Below are 22722 nucleotides of genomic sequence, written 5' to 3' on the forward strand. Positions count from 1 at the left end.
AGTGAATATAGTTAAGGGTACATGAGGCAGTTATTTCAGGGCTAATTAATAAAAGATATATGGAACAGAATATAGAATAGATGACCAAAAATAGTTAAAGAAAAGTGTATTTTCACCATAGAATAGATGTTTTTAATAGGAGAGATTTAGGTGGGTTTCAGAGACCTAAGACATTTTGGAATGTTATAAAATACTGTAGGGGAGGAAAAATTATTTCCTTTCTTATTTTTCACAATTCTCACTTGTGATTTATCCCTGATATAAATGAGACGTAAAAATAAAAAAATACAGTTTATATCTGATGTACACTAAAGAACTACCTTGGGAAACAGAGAATCTCCAAGAGGTGCCTTTGCGCTGAGAATGAAGCGTCACCTTTTGCTGCAAAACCTGAAAAAAGGATATGGGGAGTGGTGGGGGTAAAGAGGTGATCAAGGAAAGTTGATAAACAAGAGTCAAACACTTTGTACCTACTTAAGTCAGTGCCTTCCTCATTGATAAAATTCACTGATTTCACCATTTTTTCTTTGCTGGCATGAGAGGAAACGTCATTACAAATGAAGACATCCGTTATAAATATGAATTTCTCTCACAAAACAGTAAATTTTACCCCAGATTTCAGAGCTTCTCCTAAGTCTGTAGTGTCTCAAAATAATCAAATCAACAAATCATTATGCATGGAGTCATACTCTGGGTGTTGCACACTTGGTCCTTTACAATATGAAGAAAGTGAAGCAAAAGCACTTTTGAAACAAAAATAATTGCAAGTGTTCCCAAGACATGGAATGCCACTAGCAGACAGGTAAAAATGTACTACAAAGGAAATGCAAACGAAATAGGAGCAAAACCATGACTAGGTACAATACATAATAGTAAATAAATCACGAGAAAAAATGAAATAAAAATCAATCACAGAAGGGGAAAACACGTGAAATTTGAGTTAAAGGCAAGAATTTATTTGTAAATACAGTAAATGAGCTTTTTTCTCCTGTTTCATTATCATGCATTTAAGGTATTAGCTTTTTTTAAAATTTCTAAATTCAGATGTTAGTGAAACACTCTCAGTATTTAGTTGGACATTAGTTGACATTATTTTAATATGCAAATTAAAGAATGCACATTAGAGTTCTAAAATATATGTAACAGACCATGTTGGGCTCAGAAAATAATACCCCAAAGTTTATCTCTCCAGCAACCCAGCTGCTTTGTACTACAAGAGGACTAAGTTCTTCCTGACCTGCTCCCTTCCTCCTGTTACTCACCTACCTTTCCCTGTTGTAGTGCATGCAGGGGATTTCTCTGAAATTCCTTTATTTTTGTAAGGCCAGGCCTCCCCGAGCAAGTCAGTTGTTATGATTCTCTTCCTCATGTAACTCACCAGCAGGTGAAGATGATTTATATCCCAGGGAAGCAGAGTGTACTTGACAACAGACCAAGAGCACAGATATTCTTTAGGCCAGTTGGAGCTCCTAAACATCACTTATTATTCCTTTAAAATTATCTACCTTCCTCTCACTTCACCCTTCTCTCTGAATAGGGTGTGATAGCTTCAGAATATATTTTATATCCATCGGGGGCAGGCAGTAGCTTCATCAAAATATATTTTAAATAAATCATGATATATTAAAAGGCAAAATGCAACATATCCACTAGGAAGTATGATTTAACCCACCATGACATGTTTGATAGCATATATCCTTAGGGACTTGTAGGAGGACATAGAAAGAATTTATGTTTAATCATTATTTTAGAATTACTCAAATATTTACAGCATGTGTTGGCAAACTGGCATTTTTGGGAAAATGGAATTCATTTAAATATATTGAAACAAAATAAGCTCTATTTTCCTAACTTCTGTAATTAAAATATTCTGAGGAAAAGTATAAAATTTTAATACTCTTGTACAATGGCAAAGTCTATTTTCTTTATTTCATGAATTCCTTTAATAAATAGTGCTTAAATATTGGCAGATTTTAAAATGTCCTATGAAGGTCATGTATCCAAAATTAAAGGGATTTTGAAAAATAATACTCCAAAGTAGATCATACAAAGGATGGTTCCAGGATAAAGTTAGTGAATCTCTTTGAATTCTTCATACTATTCGTCTAAATTACTTTACCTGTGTCATTGTCTTTAGTATTAAATTTTGATGGTGGACACAGAGAGGCACCTTTGATGCAATGAATATGACAGGTAAACACAAACCATTGGTGATTTTTCCAGAATTTCAACAATATTTAAGTCTGAATTCTATGTAATTCATTTAACAATCTGAGATTTTGTATACAGCCTCTCTTGAATTCTACCTTAGCTTCCTAACTTTGGGTTATATGATATACAGTTTTACTATAAAGAGATCCAAGTTCCCCCGACCACAACTGTCTGCTTAAAAAAACTATCATTACTGAAAAATGGTATTAATAGTCCTTTCATGATAATCATGTTTCTTAGAAATATAACTAAGGATTGTAAACATTTTTATTTAGGGCTGGGGGTTTAGCTCAGCGGCAAAAGCGCCTGCTTGGCAAGCGCAAGGTCGTGAGTTCAGTTCCCGGTACCGGAGAAAAACCAAAAAAAAAAACAACATTTTTATTTGGAAGAAAAAGAAAAAAAGTGCAGATATATGAAATACTCATGGTCACTAATATCGGAAGAAAGGATTTCATTTCTTACCTCTATGAGTCAGCACACAAAAGAATTCTCATGGATGTAGAGAAATTTCTTGGATCAACAGTTTCAGCATCCACCTGGATGAACACACACGGTATCCTAAAGCAGGATTCGCAGATGTGTTTGCTTCACAGCCTTAAAAACCCTGCCCCAAGAAAGTGTCAAGCTAATCAACTGCCAACTAGTCAATCACTTTACAAAATCTACCTAATATACAAATGTCTTGCTCTCCATTCCCTGGACAATTGTTTCTGAAATTAAATAAACCTCTCCATACTACATGAAGTTGTCTACTGGAAGATAATCCCTCTTTATTCACTCTCCTAATTTTCCTACTTTCATTTTCTGGATAAGAATTGTCAATTAAATAGATATGAAATGAAATCAGACCTGCATGTGTAAGCATCGTACTGTCTCACTAATGTAAGACCTGAAAGAGTGAATATAAACTAGGAGGTATGATAGACATTGTGAAATGAAAGGAAAATACTCAAAAGTAAAGGGCAACTGGGGTGTGGGAAAAAGGAAGTGAAAGAAGGGGAAATTATGTAAATATGTATATACAGGAGAGCTAACATAGTTATACTACTGTCTTCTATTACTCTATAGAAAGGAACAGTTAATGATTACTTGTTTGATCAATCTTGTATGTCTCTATTTGTTTACCTGAGAAACCACTTTGAAGATATCAATACGTAATACAACAACCATTGTTAATTTCCTACCACTTTCTCTGAAACTCTGTTTTCCTTGTGTTGTTCTTATGCTATTTTGTAAATGGATGTCTGTCTGTTTAAAAAAAAATGGGTATGAAATGAGTGTAGCTTGCTGTCTGAAATATCCAGGGTATAGCCATAAAAAGTCTTCATATTAATTTTATTCAAAAAATTAAGACTTGGTTACTTTTTCAAATTTACTATGAGGGCCATCCAATAAGATGAAATTTTCTGATTCACAATGTAGATAAGACAGATTATAGTTATAATTTTTTTATCCCATACTTTTGCCGGTTTGTATAACTAAAATTAATTGCTCTGACTTGAACAATCTGAAAATTATGCCTTGGACAAAATCGTTCTGCAAAGAAAATGTCAATTTAACTAGTTTATATTTGGGAATGTGACGTTATTTACAAACTATCATGTTAAGACTTTCATATTTTCCCTGAAACAGGCAAACATTCCTTATTTTTCTGAAAATAGGTGATAGAAGATATTGAGGAAAAGTGAAGCATTTAATGTGCTTCTTCTTTACTCATATGATAGTCTCAAAGTTAGTTAAATAAAAGTAAATGTACATTAGAGCTATAAATTAGCACATGGCCAGGGATATACCTCAGCGGCCCGGCGCCTTCCTTCCAAGCACGAGGTCATGAGTTCGGTTCCCGGTACCACACACACTGAACAAATAAATAATCATATGAATACCATTTCACAGGGAGAAAACTATAATGCATGTTGTAATGTTTGCATGTTTGTAATACCCCTGAATGTTATTCAGCGAACGAACACTGTAGAAAACGTGATGCCACTATTACAAATCAAGACATATACGTTTCAGCAAACAGGAAAAAATATTCTTATCATCACTTTTTAAAAATTTCTGGCTGATTATTTGCGCGTTCTATTTCTTCATTGTTGCTTCCTTGCTTTGTTGGTTCTTTTTTGGTTGTTGTTTTCAGCATTTGCAGGCTGCACCACTTAATGTGTGGCGAAAATTCCAAACACAGCACCGTAATGGTTTATATCTAGATGTGTCCCAAAGCCTCAGGCACTCATACCCCGGGCTGTAGGGAAGGGGCGGGATCACGAAGCACGACGCTCATCCGCGGGTCAGTCCGCTGCTGGGTTGATAGCTACATGCGATGTCCAGAGAGGTGGATCGTAGAGGTGGGTCATAGAGGGGGCCAGGAGAGGCGTATGTCTAGCTCTTCTCTTGTGCCCTCTCTGCCTCGCTCCTGCCTTACAGGGAGCTTCCTCTGCCCGCCCCCCACCCATTCAAAACTCCACTGAAACCTCTACAGGCTGTGAGCCAGAGTACGTCTTTCTTCCTTTAACTTGTGGGTGTTGGCTAATTTTTTTACAACGTGGACAGACTAAGACAAACGTATCATCTCAAATCATTTGTCTTAGTCTTTTGGGGCTATTCTAACCGAAGTCTCACAGAGTTCTGGTTTTAAACGGTAGAAGCGTTACTTAGGGCTGTGGAGGCGGGGACGTCCAGGACTAAGGAGGAGGAGCCCCTGTGTCGGTGGGACCCGCATGCTGAGTGCTGACTACCGTCTTCTCTTTCCTCAGGCGGCCGGCAGGACCTTGGAACTCGCTGGGATCCCTTTTTAAAATGGCTGGAACCCCATTCTTCAAAGATTCCAAATCATCCAGGTTCTAGCTCAAAGCAGCATCACCGTGCAGGTTGAGTTTCAATACGTGAGTGCTAGGAGCACACACGGCAGCATAGATCCTCGCTGACCACCACACTGTGCGTGTGACCAGCAAAATCATTAGGAAGTGTGTATACACTGAAACCCTACCCAGCATCAGAAATAACCAAAGTCATTTTTCTTTTCCTGTGTGTGCATGATGGCAGCTCTTGATTTGACTTTGAGCTTCAGTTGCTTAACTAAAACAATGAAATATTCATGTAGACCAGTGCCAACTCTAGGAAATCGTCCCAGTTCTATAACATGGCAGAAATAAAAAGCAGTACTCTAGTGAGAAACTATTTCGGTGAAATCCATCCTTGAGGGGAAAGCTTGTTATTCATTGCTAGTCATCTTACATTTCTATTTTCTATTATATGTTTGAATAATTGGTGATGATAGTGTGTTTCTCTTAGCTACAAAACTCATTACGTTATCTACTGGTTGTACTCCTGTGGACCTCCTCCCTGAAGATTATTTCAGCCAAAGATACCTACTCTGGCCTAGGGATATAGCTCAGCAGCACGGCGCCTGCCTGGCAAGTGCAAGGTCATGAGTTCGATTCCTGACACACACACAAAAATTAAAGATACCTACTCTAGGCTTCCTCTAAAACCACAGCTCAGATCAACTAATTACATAAACTGGCTCGATTCCAAGAAAGTTTATTATCTGTACTCATAGTGCCCAGTGAAACCCCTTGGTCTCACTGAATTGATCTTTAATTCAATGTGAAAACAAGCTATTTTTTAATGTAATAAATTTTAATGATCTATAGTATGTATGCTATATTTCATAATAAATTCATCTTATTTTTACCAAAGCATCTTTTCTCAAGGTATATATATAGTAAAAAAAAATTGATGCATGAATTATGTCTCCATGTTCCAGGGGTTTAGAGTGAAAGCTATAAGCTATTTGTTTTCACAACACATTTATTGATAAACAGATGTGGATAAAACAATCTTCTAATCAGTAATACATAATACAACAACCATTGTTAATTTCCCAGCACTTTGTCTGTAATTCAGCATTGTTTGTATTGTTTTTATGCTATTTTGTAAATGGATGTCTGTTTTTTAATATATCTTCCTGTTTAATTTTTAAAATAAATTAATAAAATAAAAAAAGAAATGAAGGCTTTCACAGTGGTGGGATTTCTATATGCTTAAGAGATTGCTTGAAATTGTTTGAAGCTAATATTGTTTAGCATATCTATAGCAAGGAATATTTCAGAATAATAAAAATAATTGAAGGCACATATAAGCAAATATAATTAAAATACACATAAATCTCAAATTAGTATTTTTAATCTGTCAAATTAAATTTGTCAAACTCATTTATTTGTGAGTAATATGTACATCTTATTTTTCCATTGCCCTTTTGGTATTCTGTTTTGGCTCAGAATGTACCTTGGCTGGTCTTTGTCCCTCGGATGGTGGGATAAACCAAACATAGACTTCTTAGCCATTGGTACCCATCCCTGTATGGACAGACTCCGGTTATGTAAAGATTTCATTTTATTTATCCTATTGTTTTAAGTGGTGTCTCAAGGAATTTCCTTTGTCCCTTACATACTTCTCCTTATACCTATCCTACAATAGCAAGAAGAATCAGTGAGTCCAGCTCTAATAATCAGTTTCATGATTTGATGGTTGTATAGCCCAAAGTAGTAAGGTATATATATACTCAATGGAAAAGTCTTTTCCCTTGTTGAAAGCATGATTTTCTTGAAAATATAAATGTTTAGACTAGCAAAGCCTCTACAGTAATTTCGACTGGTTGTAGAAAGGAAAAGGGTATTCCTTCTACCTGTCATTTGTTTAGCAACCTCAAACCAGAAGATATTGCAGCACATCAGGAAGTTGTTACAATTCTCCTGATGCCAAAATCATACATTCCAAAGGCCAACCTACAATTATATTAGGTCATATACTTCAGTATGTGATGGTGAATTTTATGCGTCATTTTGACTCTGACTCAGGTGTTGAGCTATTTGTCTAAATGTTGTTCTGAGAGTCTGTAAAAGTTTATCTATCTATCTATTTACCTATCATCTATCATGTATATTTTGTTTCTTTCAAGAAGCTTAATTAATAAACTCAGGCTAGCAATATGGCAACACCTGTGAATTGAAAAAGACTGATTGATCTGCCAGGATTTATTTTCAACGATAGAGTTTTTTTTCTTTAGATGCAAGCATGAGAGTGAATAATTCATTGTTTACATCTACAGCTTTGTTTTTGCAGAAGCATCATGATTAGGAAAGGAAAAACAGTGTACAGACTGTGTACCTTCTCCAGTGAGTTGTGCTTTGATCTATAAAATCTACCGCCACATCAATGTTTAAAGTGATCCAGTGATCCCGCTTGCTAACCAGTGTCTTACCGATCTCTCTAAGAGATATTCCATACCTGGGAACACTGTAACATAGCCTTATGATGCTTCAAAATAGGCAATCACAGTTTGCTATTCCATAAAAAACTCAAAACAATGTGTGTGCACATTTCCAGAGCACCTCCTGGACTCTTCCTCACAGATTCTAGTATCTGAGCCTCCTTGAACTCTGGTCTTGCTTCCCTGAACACAGGCCCTAGTAATACCTGTTTATGTAAGTAACATATACAGTGGAACTTTGCCTCATGAGCTTAATTTGCTCCACAATTTTGGAAAACATGACCACGCTTGTGTTTGTGTGGGAAAGACGGCCACATCCACATTTGTCCCTCGATGCAGAGTTTGCCAGCAAAATCTAAATTTTGCCCAGTGCTTCTGTTTAGGAACCAAATTGTTTGCAAACAAAAGAGTTCATAAACTGAGATATATCTGTAACCATATTGGTATCTGTACCTATTATCACACATAGAATTTTAAAATATATGCTGTGCTATCAGATTTGTGAAATATGTTATAGCATAGCACACATTTTAACATTCTGTGTATGATAGTAGGTACAGATACAGATATGGTTGCAGATGCAAATGCTAGCTATATATACATATGGAATATATATATATATGTATGTATATGTATATATCTCCCATGTATCATGTCTGGAAGAGAAAGTATGAAACACCACACATTGAGAAGAGTATATATATCACCAGTGACCAATTCATCTGTCATTTATACAGTCATAAGACAACAAATTTTATGTATTATTAAACATATGACTGCACTTAGATTAATAAACAGATACAAATTAAGCCAAGCGCTTCAAACTATTTTTGAAGTTTTCCTTTACACCCTATGTAATTCATTAAAATGTTGAGCATTTGGAAACCTGTCTTCGAGATACGCTGTGAAAAGAAAATAAAATGAAGTTTATCTGCAACTGCATGTAACAAAACTTACCTCACAGTGAGGACAAGCACTGCCTGCTTAATTGTTAGTGAGCATTTATGTGCAATGCAAATATAACTCCTCGCCGCTAGCTTTCTAATCGTTTTATTTCCAGATCCAATTATGGAGCAAAACCCTGTCCACTATCTGTAAAGTAGTGTAGACTGTACTTTTCTTTATTTTATTTTAAAATAAAAGGAGGAAAACATCAACAGACAGACAACATTTTACAAAATAGGAAAAGAACAGTACAGACAGTACGGAGTTACAAACAAAGTGGTAGGGAATTAACAATGCTTGTTGTATTACATATCGATATCTTCTTGAAGTCTCTTTCCTAGGAAGCAAAATTGTGCAGGACTTTCCATGAAGAGAATTTCCTCTCACTGTTGTCTGCATTTACATTAATCAACAGGTACAGATTAAGCCAAGTGCTTCAAACAATATTTGATGTTCTCTTTTAAATGTGATAGAGAGGGCTGCAATAGAAGTTTGTGTGAATGATAAAAATTTTCTTCTTTAGTAGGTGCTCACAGGAATAAGCATGGGCTTAGACAAAAAAAAAAAAAACCAATCTCATAGCACTTGAGACCCAGACATTTGGAACCTCTTGCTTGTGCTTGTATTTCTACATCCTGTGTAATGTCAACTTTATGTATATTGCTTCCATTTAATGATGGATTTCTATGCTGGGTGGGTCAGGCAAAATCTCACATATAATCAGTGGTTTTGGCTTCATAATAGTTTGTCAGCCTGCAGTCAGTAATGCAGCCCATGGTCAAGGCAGAAAGCTGTTTTATAAAATGAGATTAGTTCTCTCCACAAAACAGCAAGATTTTCCCTGAAAATCCAAGTGGACGTCATTATGAGTCCCATACAGGAATGTATCAAAATTGATTCACTGAACGATCTGCACTTACCTGAAACTGTACACACTTGAAAGTGACAAATTATGCAGTTTGGTCAGTGTGTTTTTTATAAACAGCAGAACATTTTGAAATCAAAACTATATATTGGAATCAATGTTTTTATCATCTTACTAAAGAGATCAAGCGATCTTGTTCTTTTAACTACAGTCTAAGTATATTTTAACAAAGTCAGTTAGTTCAAAATGGATCTATTGTAAAAATCAGAATACCTTGCATGTTAAATCGAAAAGGTAAAGTTATTTGAGCAGAGTTTTTGATGCTTTCTATTGCAAGGTTTTATTATACAAATATCAATGGTTGTCCATCTAGGAAAACATCATTAAGTATAGAGAATAATATTTGCATGTGAAAATAGGAGCTTTTATATGAAATTTTCACATTGGTACAGAAGATAAGGAAAAATTGTTTGACAGGCCTGTCATTCCCATGTTAATATATATTTCCACATTTTAAAATATGATATATGACAAAATAACTTGCGTATTGCCATAATCACAAGGCATTGTATCTCATTTCTTCTCATGCCACTTAAATCCTTTCTTATGTAACAGAGATTATGGATGAAAGCTGAGATAAAATAGGCAATACTTTTCCTCTTAAAAATTCATTTTTATTCTAGTGCACACAATATAAGTGATTTTCTTTTTTTCTTTTCTTTTTCTTTATTTTCTTAGGCTTGACTATAGTTTTTGGACACAGATCTCTTTTAAATCTGCTTTCATTACTACACGTAGAAGTTTTGCATAGGTCATGATCTATGTCCTAAGTCCTATTACATCATGTTTTAGGGGCTGGGGATATAGCTCAGGGGCACAGCACCTGCCTGGCAAATACAAGGTCCTGAGTTCAATTCCTGGTACAAAAATAAAAGCGAACGTCATGTTTTAGAAATCTTCACCTATTCAATAATGAAAATATCCTATAGCTTCTTCCAAAATATTAAATATTTACTTTTAAATATTCCTGAAATCTTTCTCAACTTTAATTTTTTTATATTACAAAGGAAGTAGCAAATACATTTTTATATGTGGTATTAAATTGGCCACTGAGAAGTTTCTTTGAAAATAATATTTTTATCCAGTATACTTTGGTGTTATTAATCAGTTTTCCACACTAGTGTCTGTTTTTGTTTGGTAAAAGTGAAATGTGGCTATTCTATTGCTCCAGTTATTTATTCTCCTTGTAGATAAAACCTTAACAATAAAAATCCAACAAATCTTCACTATTACAGTACGAGAAACATCTGCTTGTACCTAATCAATCAATATGAGGTAAATTATCTGCTAACTGGTCCGGAGAAGCAGCACAAGATGATCCAAGCAATCAAATGGGATGGCATAGTGATTCTTGAATGCAAAGTTCCAAAGAGTGAATACCTGAATTAGGATTTGCAAAAACAAAAAACAAAACAAACAAAATCAAAAACAAAAACAAAATCAAGAACAAAACAAATACCAAAAGTGCTATTAAAACTAAATGCTGCTACTGCAGTAGAGTATAGCAGGGTGTCCAGAATTTTTTGTAACCCTCACCATGTAAAGCCTTTTAAGTGATTTATCCCAATATGACACGAGACAAAATAGGACACGGAAAGGTGAAATACATTTCCAAAAGTACATGGTTGAGAATTTAGTGAAGTGAGATTTAGCCAATGATCTCAGTCCTGAAAAAATATATCATCTTCTTTATTTTATTAGCTCTCTTTGAAATAAAACTGCTGTCATCCTTTGTTTACCCTGCAATGTTTCCCGGTTATGTAAAAGTCTGGGAACATCGGTCTAAGATGTTACAAGGGAAGAAAACAAACTCCACCATGATTTCTTTTTTTTTTTTTTTTGGTTTTGGTTTTTCTCCGGGACCGGGAACCGAACTCACCACCTTGTGCTTGCCAGGCAGGCGTTTTTGCCGCTGAGCTAAATCCCCACCCTGCTCCACCATGATTTCTTTAGAAAATCATCTGAATGTCACATGGTTTTCTGAAATGGTCTTTTGAACATTGCATACTATGAAAATTAATTTTTCCATGAAGTTGTTAGATTCTGAAGTTAAAAGTATAACTTTGAGATGGTTCAGTAAGGCTTATTATAAGGGAAGTTATAGTGTTGCTTGTCTCAAATGTTGTCATTATTAGTAAGTCCTAAATGTGTATGATCTCCTTGGGACTTACACTAGATTAGTGACTCATAATCAACCTGCAGAAAAGCCAAATCTGTAGATAGTTGGAATTGTACTTGTTTTAGGGTTTTGACTTTACGACATTATATTTCACACAATTCTTTTGATCTAATGTGTAGAGCTGTTTAAGAAAGTTGATTTCACATGTAGAAACACTACTGTCATTGAAGTCATTGACCACAAATACAATTATTGTTCTTTCACACTGTGATTATTCAAATATTAGAGATGAGGCAATGAATAGACCATTGTTTTATATCACAATAATTTGCAATTTAGTTTTTTTCCCTTGGAGTAAATAGTGTTGATGGGATTATTGTGAATTATAATATTTTGAAGTTTCAAGTACTTTTACACACTATTTACTATTTTTTGCACATGTAATTCATTTTTCTAAATGTTATTACTTATTATTTCTCAATATCATTATTTGGGGTATCTTACTCCTTTATAATTCATTAGAAGTGTCATCACTACAACCCTATATTTGAAATTCCTGAAACTATAGTGTAATATTCTGCATTGAGAGTTTCAAGTGTTTTGAGACCATTAGGTTGAAATTAATGATTATGACATCATGGCTACCCTTTACTTCCTTTATAATTACATAACTTGATCTTCAAATCATTTTAATCTTATGTATTTGAACCATAGTTTGAAAGAGTGGCCTTGACTAAAATTATAAAATTAAATTTTATATAAAGAGTTCTATTTTTATGTCATGCTTTAATATGATTCTATGAGCTACAAATAATACTTTATTATAATCTTTTTTGTAACTTCTACAAATCATTTAAAAGCTTTTGTCATTATTATATTTTTGTTACACTGTCATTTGAACTAAAAATAGCCAATATACAATTTTCATTAGGATGAAAAGGACAGAATTATATAAAATGAAATTGATTATTTTTAGGATAAAACTCATATCATATTTAAACTATACATAATCTTCATTACTAAAGCATACATTTAGTTTGATCAAGAATATTAATATGTAAACACATGAGTACATAATTTCTCAAAAGCTTAATTTGTTAAAGTCACTAATTGCTAATTTTAATTAATTGAAATCACTAATGTACTAAAATTTTCACTGTCAAAGACAAAGAAAATATCAGATAGGTCAAGCACTAAGTGCAAAGTCATGATCTTACCCTGAAATATTTCCTTTTGTCAGTCTTCTCAGTCCATCTTTAACCTTTGGTGCCCCCTAATTAAACACACACTCTCCCTGCGACTACTGATATAATGCCATGGTTTGCCTTTCTGAAATAAATGTTTATATTTCAAATACAGATGCTACATTGCTTATAGGCTAAGTTCCTTCAAAACACACTCACATGACTTCTCTACTCTAAAATTCCTTCAGTAGCTTGTTATCTCAGCAAGAGAGGGCTCTGTCAGATGCAGTGTCATTAGAAGAGCAGGAAGCGGTACTGTGTCTCACACACACTATCTCACGGTACTCTACACTTTGATATTTTGGGTACTTCGTTTCAGGCCTATTTGTAGTTTGCTATACACACTCCATTATCTTATAGATTGGAAAGTTGTTGATTCTGTTCCTTCTTTTTTATTATTTTGTACAAACAAGATAGCTAAGATAATTGTACTACTAATTTCTATTGGTTTATTGAAAGGAACAGTTAATGTTTAATTGTTTGATCAATCTTGCATGCTTATATCTGGTAATCTGAGCAACTACTTTCAAGATAACGATAAGTAATTCTATTCCTTCTTTTAGAATTACTTTCTTTGCCTACCCACATGGCTGTCTTTAACAGGAGTCATATAGAATGTTTGTCTCAGAGGTACTTCCCTGATTCACAGGCAAACTAAGCACTATGCTAATATTTCCAAGGTATTTTACCCAATGTTTATGTTAAATACCAGATGCTATTATGTAGTTATTCCATGTATAAAATAGTGATTTTTCTGATTCTTTCATAATTTGAATGCTTCTAAAGTTAAGTGCTACATCCTATTCACTCTTGATTCCTAGGGTCTGTTTAGATTTTCAATATATCACACATACGGGAAAATAAATGACATTTCCTTTATTTTAGGCAATGTAAGAGACTGAAGTTATGTAATTTATTTGACAGTGTGTTTCAACTTCAAGTTATTGTTATGGTTTGTGTCTGTGTGTCCCCCCAAAGCTGCATGTGGTCATGGGGCAGGCTTTTAGAGTTTGATTGATTATGGGTGTGAGAGCTACACCCGCCCTGGGGTGGATAGTTTGCATACATAAGGGAGAGGAAGAGGCTGCTTGCCACCATTCCTCCCTTTTGTGCTTGTTGCTCTTGCTGTGTTCTGCCGCCATGAGCTGTAGCCCTCTGCCATGTGCCACTCTGCTTTGTAACCTGCGAAGTATGGACTGAAACCTCCACAAACTGTAAGCGAAATAAACCTTCCCTTCCTTAATTTTAGGCATCAGGTATTTTGTCCCAGCAATGAGAGGAAAGTAATGAGACAGTTATCACTTAAGTTATCACTTGTGCTTTAGTTATCAGTGCGGTCACCTTTAGCATAATTACCATTAACTGAAAGGAAGAGTTAACTTTAAGGTGTGAAATATGGGTTTTAGATCATCTATGTTTACAATATAGAATACATTTAGTGATTGTACTTATGAAATAATGTATAGTACAGAGCAGTAAAATTCCATTATTTAAATGTATTCATACGATACTATGCTACATTTTTCCTTTTGAAAAGATAGTATTTAAGATATTATTACTTTCTTTTTTATTGTAAAGAGAAAAGAACAACAAAATAACAATGATGAAGACAAAAAAAAATACAAAAACAGTGCAGAATTTCAAAACAGGATGATAGGAATCAACAGTGGTTGCCATACTACACACTGTCATCTTCAACAAAGTTGCTCAGATTACCAGATACAAGAATGCAAAACTGATCAGTCAAAGACAGCAACAATTAATGAAACAATTAGAGATGATACAGAGCTTCATCAACAAGGTGATAAAAATTCAGCAGCATGAAAAAATTTTAGCCAAATGTCCCTCAGACAAAGGACTTCTAAAGCCTTAAAAAAAAAAAAAAAAAAAAAAAAAAACAGGTCCCCCAAATTCAAAGACTAAATACAAAAATGGGTATCTCAGATGAATAGCACTCCTCAGATAAAGAATACAAATGGCAAATAAATACATGAAAAAATGTTTCACATCATTAGCCATTTGAGAAATGCAAATTAAAACAGCTTGAGATTCCATCTCAGCCCGGAAAGAATGGCTATCATCAAGAAATCAACCAACAACAAATGCAGGAGAGGCTGTGGTGAAAAAGGAGTGCTTCTCCACTGCTGGTGGGAGTGCAGAGTGGTATTACCACTGCGGAAATCAGTCTGGAGTTTCCTTAACTAGGATTAGAAATCCTATTCAACCCAGCTATTTCCCTTTTGGGTAATTTTCCAGAGGAACTGTTGCCTTCTTTTGAACATGCTCTATGACATTTACAAGCACTATTATATTGGAGAAGTTTATTATATTTACACATGAAGTAACCAAAATGTCTAAAATATTGAATTTATCACAATTTTAATAACTTTTAGAAATAATTTTTGTATGTGTAAATGTAAGTTACCAAAATAGAAACACACTTTTATGTTGACATTATTTCCTTGTTCTAGGAATCTAATATTGTGAAATCACCTTTGAACCATTTCATTAACTGAGGGAAGTTAGTTCTAACATTGCTTATGGTGCTTTAATACATATAATTAAAAATTGATATTAGTATTTCCCAGGCATAGACAACAATAATTATGTTCCAATGCAAGGAATTAAAAATACAAATAGCTTCTTTTGTAATTCTAAAAATACAGACTTTTATATATGGGTTTTCTCACTTCATTGAAAATAAAAGCATGCCTGTTTAAAACTGTATTCCATTTTTCATATAATATGTCATCATGCAAAATTTCCTTTTGAAATACAAGTAACTTTACCCTTTATTGAAACTATTTCACTACATATATATCTTTACATAATCAATAGTTGTCAGTTTTTCAAATTTTATTTTAAAGAATTTTTATGTACATGTATGTTTTATCACATATTAAAATTAGAAATGCTAATTGAATCATTTCAAAATAGTAAATATATATTCATAACTATATAACAGTATTAATAAAATACTTCTCTCCATGTAGTACATATGTTCAATATATTTTGATTGTAGAAAATCAAATATTTAAAACAGACGTAAAGTAGCTGAGGCTGAACACTCTCTAAAATTCCTTGCATTCTGATTGTTTCTGTCCTTGAATAGTCTAAGTTTTCCCATTGCTTTAGTTTCCACCCTTTTTTCTTCTTTCAATTTTCTTTGAAACCAAGGTCAGACCTTATATTTCAGTTCCCTACAGAGTAAGAAATGGCTTATGAGAAAGTCCAGAAGCTATTTGGGACTGGAGATATAAGTTAAAAGGAAACATCTAAAGACAAAAAAGTTGGAAAGGCCCAAAGGTTTCATGTGCAACTCTTAAAGGAAAGAAAAATAAAGAAAGGTCATAGAGATACTAAAACTATATATGAGTTGATTTCAACTTTGATGGAAAGCTCTTTCAGAGCCTGAGTGTGAGAATTATGAGAAACTGTAGTTTTAAGAGAGAGTTCTTGCTACATCAGAACTATATTATATGCTTTATATAATAAAATGATTTCACCCTTGATAGCTCTTATTTTTTGTTATTCATGCTGCACAGCTTATATGGAAGTCTGTTAGAGAGCCCGTGATAACAAATCAGTATTTTAAAAGTATGGCTGTTTTCTACAATAAAGAGAAATGAGAAACGAACCACAGTATTCTGTGCTCCCAGTGTCGATAATGAGGCATCTTTGAAATAAACACACATACATTTTATGTGGTATGGTTGAGAGCTACAGAGCTTACAGTTATGCAATTAGTGGCATAGGATGAGTAAGAGTAGAACATAGATGCCACATGGTGTAAAAATATACATATCAGATATTTAAAGCTATCACGGCAAACTACCACAAAGTTGGTGATATAAAACAGCGACACATTACAGATTTGGAGCGTGGACGGGTGAAATAAAATTGTTCGCAAGGCTATGCTTTCTACCCAGCCTCCAGAACTTCATTATTTCTTCACACTTTCCCGTTACTGCATGCCATTATCAACATTCTTTGGCTAGTAGCCGCTCCACTCCCGTTTCCACATTTTTGCTCACCTCGTGGTATACCCCTGTTTGTTTCTGTGTGCGCAAACTTCTCTCTTTTTTTTTTTTTTTTTTTTTTGGTTTTTCTCCAGTACCAGGAACCGAACTCACGACCTTGCACTTGCCAGGCAGGCGCTTTGCCGCTGAGCTAAATCCCCAGCCCCTCTCTTCTTATAAGAGGTTAGACATTGCATTTAAAGATCACACTAATCCTTTACCACCATATCTGGATGAGATTACATATGCAAAGACAGGAAATTGGTTCCAGGACACCCAAATATACAAAACTGGCAGATGCTCAAGTCCCTTGTATAAAATGGTGTAGTATCTACATATAATGAGGGCACTTCCTCCTGAACACTTTCAACAACCTTTACATTGCTGCTAATATCTATGCAATGCATATGTGATGTAAGTGGTTACAATGAACAGTTTAGGGAATACAGCATTTGTTCAGCACAGACCAGCCACAATAAACCTTACTAGATTTCTATTGCACACAAACAAGGTGCACCACGAATAGTGCTCAGTGAGTCTGGAGACAGACTAAGAACCTGTGAAATGGTGAGAAGGTACGGCAGTGTGTGTATGGGGGTCAATAACATCCCTCAGTTACCACGGGCTGATCAGGTCCACAGCCTCCCGAATGGGTGTATGGTGAAGGCTACATAAAGAGTCAAATGGAATGATTCCCGGGCTCCAGGAGGATCAAAGCCCTCTCACAGAATTTGAAATTCTATCAAAGATAAGACCAAGACCTTCTCAGTGGCCCATATTTATTTGGTTATCAGAAGAAGGGAAGGGAGTACTCAAGAAGGGCAGAATGATTCAGGGACTTCTCCAAGTAAGGTATTAAATTAACCCTTAATAAGGATTAAATTAATCCACCCAGGAATGAGATGCCTGAGGTTATAGTCTTCATCTAGTTGAGGCTGGATCCAGGTGTCCTCGGCTGTGATGTTGTCTTATCCTTTGAGGCTTTCCAGCTTCATCCGCCGTTACAGGTTTTAGTAGGGATCAGTGACTCACAGAAGTTCATTTACTATGAGTCCGTTGCCCACTTCCAGACAAGAAATCTAGGCCTTGGACAGATGCACAAGTAAACATAAAAAGCCAATTGATTAATTTAAGTCCTGCTCAGGGGTGCTTCACAGTGGTCTGCATAAGGTATGGATGCATATTACTATTCATGTGCATTCGGCATATTGTTTGGCACGTGAATAACTGAAGTTTTGCTGTTTGAAACTTTTTGAAATTTGTGTTTTAGTATTTTAAATGTGCAACTGGGATGTGAAACTTGAAGATATGGATGGGCAACTATACTTTTCATGTTTATAGGTACAGTGATTAGGAATTCCCTGTCTCTTTTAGGAGAACACAATTCACCTCAATATGTTAAATGTCCCATATACTTTAGAGTTTGATTTGCCATATATTCTTGTCTGACAAATGAGTTTTAAACTACCCTTATAAAAGAGATCCAGTAACTCATGCCTGTAATACTGGCACTTGGGAGGCCAAGGCAGGAGGACTGTAGCAAGTTCAAACTGGGTTACATAGTGAACTCAAGGCCAATCTGAACTACTAAAGGAGATCCTGTCTCAAAAATACAAAACAAATAGAATAAAAAGTACTATTACATTTGTGAATTTTTCCCTGTATTGGGGACTGACCCCAGAGCCTCATACATGGGAGGCAAATCCTTTAAGATTGAGCTATATGTCTCTAGCCCTATATTTAGAGAAGTGTGAGTTAAATAATATCAAGAATCTAGTTTAGTTTATAAATTGTCCGTTATATTTCTATCTGAAATTGCTTAGCTTTGTAGTATTTTTCATGTGGACTGTCTGTGTGCAAATTTGTGGATTTTAGGAAAGGGACTCACAGTGCAGAGTTGATCTCTACTTAACACCTTGTTCTTCAGGCTGGATATTTGTTTCAACAAGTAACACTTTCCCTAAAGTTGTAGAAACATAATTTCATGCTACTATATTAAGTTTTCTTTCCATCATATATTCCATTCTTAATTAAATTACTTCCTTTTTCCAGTAAAATATATCTATTAAGATTATGTGACACTGGAAATAAGACAGTATGTTATTCTCAAAGAAATTATACTTTAATGGCAAAAACAATGGAGATACCTGCAAAGATCAAAGTATGCAAGCTTTGTGATATAAGGAAAAACTTTAAATCATGAGAATATAGACAGGTCCCTGGGATGTAGCCCAGTGGCATAGTGCCTGTTTGGCAAGTGTGAGGCCCTGAATTAGCTTCCCCATACCCCCAAAAAAGGTCATCTATGAGAATAGAGGCAGTGAATACCACTGTAGGTAAGATAAAGTTTTCTTGGCAGAGGTGAACCAGTTCAGCTTAAGAAAGAAAAGATAACTTAATCAGGACATAAAAGTCACGAATGTGTGAAACTACACGGAACACTTTGGAAACCAATTTCTGATGTACAGACAGTAAATAAGTGTATGTAAATGAAAGTAAGGCAAGTGTCAGATTCTGAAGGATTTTATCTATACTATAAATGTATATTTAACTTTTCATAAATCCAATACATTTATTATACCTAAACAAAATAATGAATAAATTATATAACACTTTAGTAGAATTTCAATCTATTTTAAGAGCCAACTGACATTCTAGCTGACCATATATGCTGTCTTTATGCATCTATTCAAATCTGCTTGGCAGGCGCTTTGCCGCTGAGCTAAATCCCCAGCCCCGAAAATCTGCTTTTTTTATATTTTATTTTCACCAAAAATTCCTTTAACTGTGATTTTAATTATGCAAATTCATTTTCAAAACATCCATTTTATCTCATCAATAAACTTTGTGTTTTAAAATACTTTTAGATTTATAGAAAAATTGTGAATAGTGTACACACAGTTCTCATATATGTCAAGCCAATTTTGCTAATATTATTTTACAAGATCATATTTATGATCAAAGAACTAGTTGTATCACATTTTTACTAATCAAAGTCCACAAAATTCCAGATTTTCTTATTTTTATCTATTGCTATTTTTCTAGCCCTCAACTCTAATTGGGCACCCACATTTATTTAGTTGTCACATACCCAGAGGCTCCTTTCATCTGCAGGAATTTCTAAGATTTACTTTTTTTTAATCGCCTTGACAGTTTTGAAGAGTAATGGTCATTATTTTGTAGAATGTCCCTTGGTGATCTTTGTGTAAATCTTGTAAATATATTTCTCAAGTTTAGATTGCTTCGATTGATTGTAGCCATAATTTAGAGTAGGTAAAATATAATTTGTCACAGATGTAAATTGTCACTTAAATACATTATGCCAGCAGCATTGGCTTCCAATATGCTGTTGTGGGGAAAATGAGAGTCCCAGGTAGGGTTAAAATAAAAGACCGAGGCCCTTGTAGAGGGGAGAAAGATAAAATCACAGCCTCTGTGATTAACAGCAGACAGTGGGGAGATAACCATAGGCTGGCACTCAGAACTGCTCCCCTTACTGTTGTGGTTTGAGCATCCTGAAGTGCTCCTAAACTAAGTTGCAATTAACCTGATGCACTGTATGGCCCTGTACTCTTTGCAAGGAGCCCATTGATCAGTTAAGTGCAGACCCACTGGGTGGGTGGAGATAACCCTTGCACATAAAACAAAGCCAGTGTCCCATATTCAGCCGTCACCCAACACTGGTTCCTCTACTTCCCTGCGAGCTTTGTAGCTTTTCTGAGATAAATTTGCTTTCCATTTCTGCAATAAATCTACCTTCATTCTGCACCATGACTTATGACTCCTCTTCCCTTTTCTACCCTGTAAAGAGAGACAATCTGGGAAAGTTCAAGTGTGCGCTGGTGACCCCAGACCCAGCAGATGCAACACTGTCAATCAAAATTGCCATTAACCATGATCACCAGGATGAGCACGTGGTTGTTAAGTTTGGACCTTGTAAAAATGGTATTTTCACATCTTTGGTATACTGTTCTCATTGGGAGGACACCCTTGTAAGTGTCACATTGGGAGTTGTACTTTGCACTGGAATTATTCGAGAATGATTGGTCTCTCTTATGTACACATTTATTTAATAATTTAACTGTAACAGTGTGTACTCTTAAACATGTGCTTTTTTCCTTAGTTTATGTGATCATTAAGATCGATTTTCTCAACATAATTAGCTCATGAATCACCCAGGGGATTGACAGAATGAATTTCTGGGTGTGAGTGAATAGGTCATAAAGATGTAACCTTTCATCCCTTGGTCCTTTTTCTCCAGGGCTGTCTCCTTGCTCTGCTTCCCAGCTTCCATGAACTAAGCACCTTTGTTCCGCCATGCCCTTTGATTATGATGATTCTGTATCAGAGACATCCGACTATGAACTGAATCTTTTGAAACTTTGACACAAATTAAATCTCTTTTGCTTTAAGATGTGGTATCAAGTATTTGGTCTCAGTCATGGTAAAACTGATTATCATAGACAATTGGTAACAGCGAGATGGTGGGACTGTACCTAAGCATGTAATTTAAAAGCTTCTAGAACTAGTTTGTGGGAATATTTTGGAAAGGTTTAGACATGTGGGTTAAACAAACCCTAGAATTTTGTACACAGAACATAATGGGTAAATTTTGTCACAGCTCGGGAGAACAGAATGGTGATAGAAGTGAGGACAGTAAAATCAGACTCAAAGCATTCAATAGGAAACAGGAATTGCACTGGGAGTTGCACAAGAGGGTGTGTGTTACCCTGTGGCAGAAAATCTGTCCGCATTTTGCTCATGTCCTGAAACTTCCTCTCTGTCATTATTCCACTTCCTGCTTCCTGGCTACTGCGAGCTGCACTGCTCTGCGACCACCGCACCTGGAAGTTTCTCCCTTGGAGCCAGATGACTGTGGACTGAATGCCCCGAAACTGTGAAACAAATGAAATTTCTCTTGCTTTAACTTGTGGGTGTTGGGTATTGTGCCTCAGTTGCATAAAAAGTGATGAATACAGTTCAGCATCTACTGTTACTATTTTCTGTTTTCAGGTAATTTCTTTCAAGTTTGAGTTTGAACTGGGGTTTGAGGCACTGACTTGATTGTTTGTTGTGCTTACTTTCCAGTGCAAAAAGAAGTAATCAGGCAATCCCATTATACTCCATAGCTTACATAAAATAGTGCATGTGATCAAGTCTATGGTTACCCTTCCATTTTCTTTCTATAATATTTGATTAAGAACACACAATGTCAATATTTCTAGTAACCATAGAGATGTCCCAGTCCACGAACTATGAGAGTGGCCACAGTCATTGCTTTCTTCATACTTAATCACCTCATAGAACAAATTCTGTAAAACTTTGGACACACTTAGAATGCACATTCTAAAGATTCTGTACCTTTAGAAGCATGCTGTGTAATAAATCATTAAATATATTAATTCAAACAAGAAACAAAACCTGCAGGATAGATGATGATGGTGATAAACAAACAGGGAGAAACATGCATACATACATACTTCCATAAACACACGCATAGGTGGACAGTTAGGTAAATGCTTTTGGATCCATACATAAGTTTGTTGCAATATTATAGTGTGTGATTATAGGGATAACTAGCATAGTCCATAGAATAGACTGAGAAAACCTGCTGTACAAGAAGTAGCCACCAATGATAGAGGTTGCTGAGAAACTGAAAAAAGGAACACAAATTTAGAGTTGCAGAAAACACACTATGTTATTCACTTATGGTCAGAAATATCTTAGGCAGAAACAAGGCAGGAGGATCCCATAGCACAAGCCAGGAAGAATGGGTTTATATGCTCAGTTAGACAATCTTTGTCCAGCGTCAACTGGGATACATGGCTCTCTCAAAAAGTATTGATTTCAAACATCTGGTATCAGCGGCTGGCAAAACAAATTCTTAGCTAAACATCGCAATGATTTTGTTTACCTGAGGGACATTTTTGATGCCAGTGCCACCTCAGGGGCAAGAAGGCTTTAGCCAGGTCCAGCTGGATCCC

The sequence above is a fragment of the Chinchilla lanigera genome, unplaced genomic scaffold, assembly GCF_000276665.1.
Source record: "Chinchilla lanigera isolate Chin_1 unplaced genomic scaffold, ChiLan1.0 scaffold00047, whole genome shotgun sequence".
Taxonomy (NCBI): domain Eukaryota; kingdom Metazoa; phylum Chordata; class Mammalia; order Rodentia; family Chinchillidae; genus Chinchilla; species Chinchilla lanigera.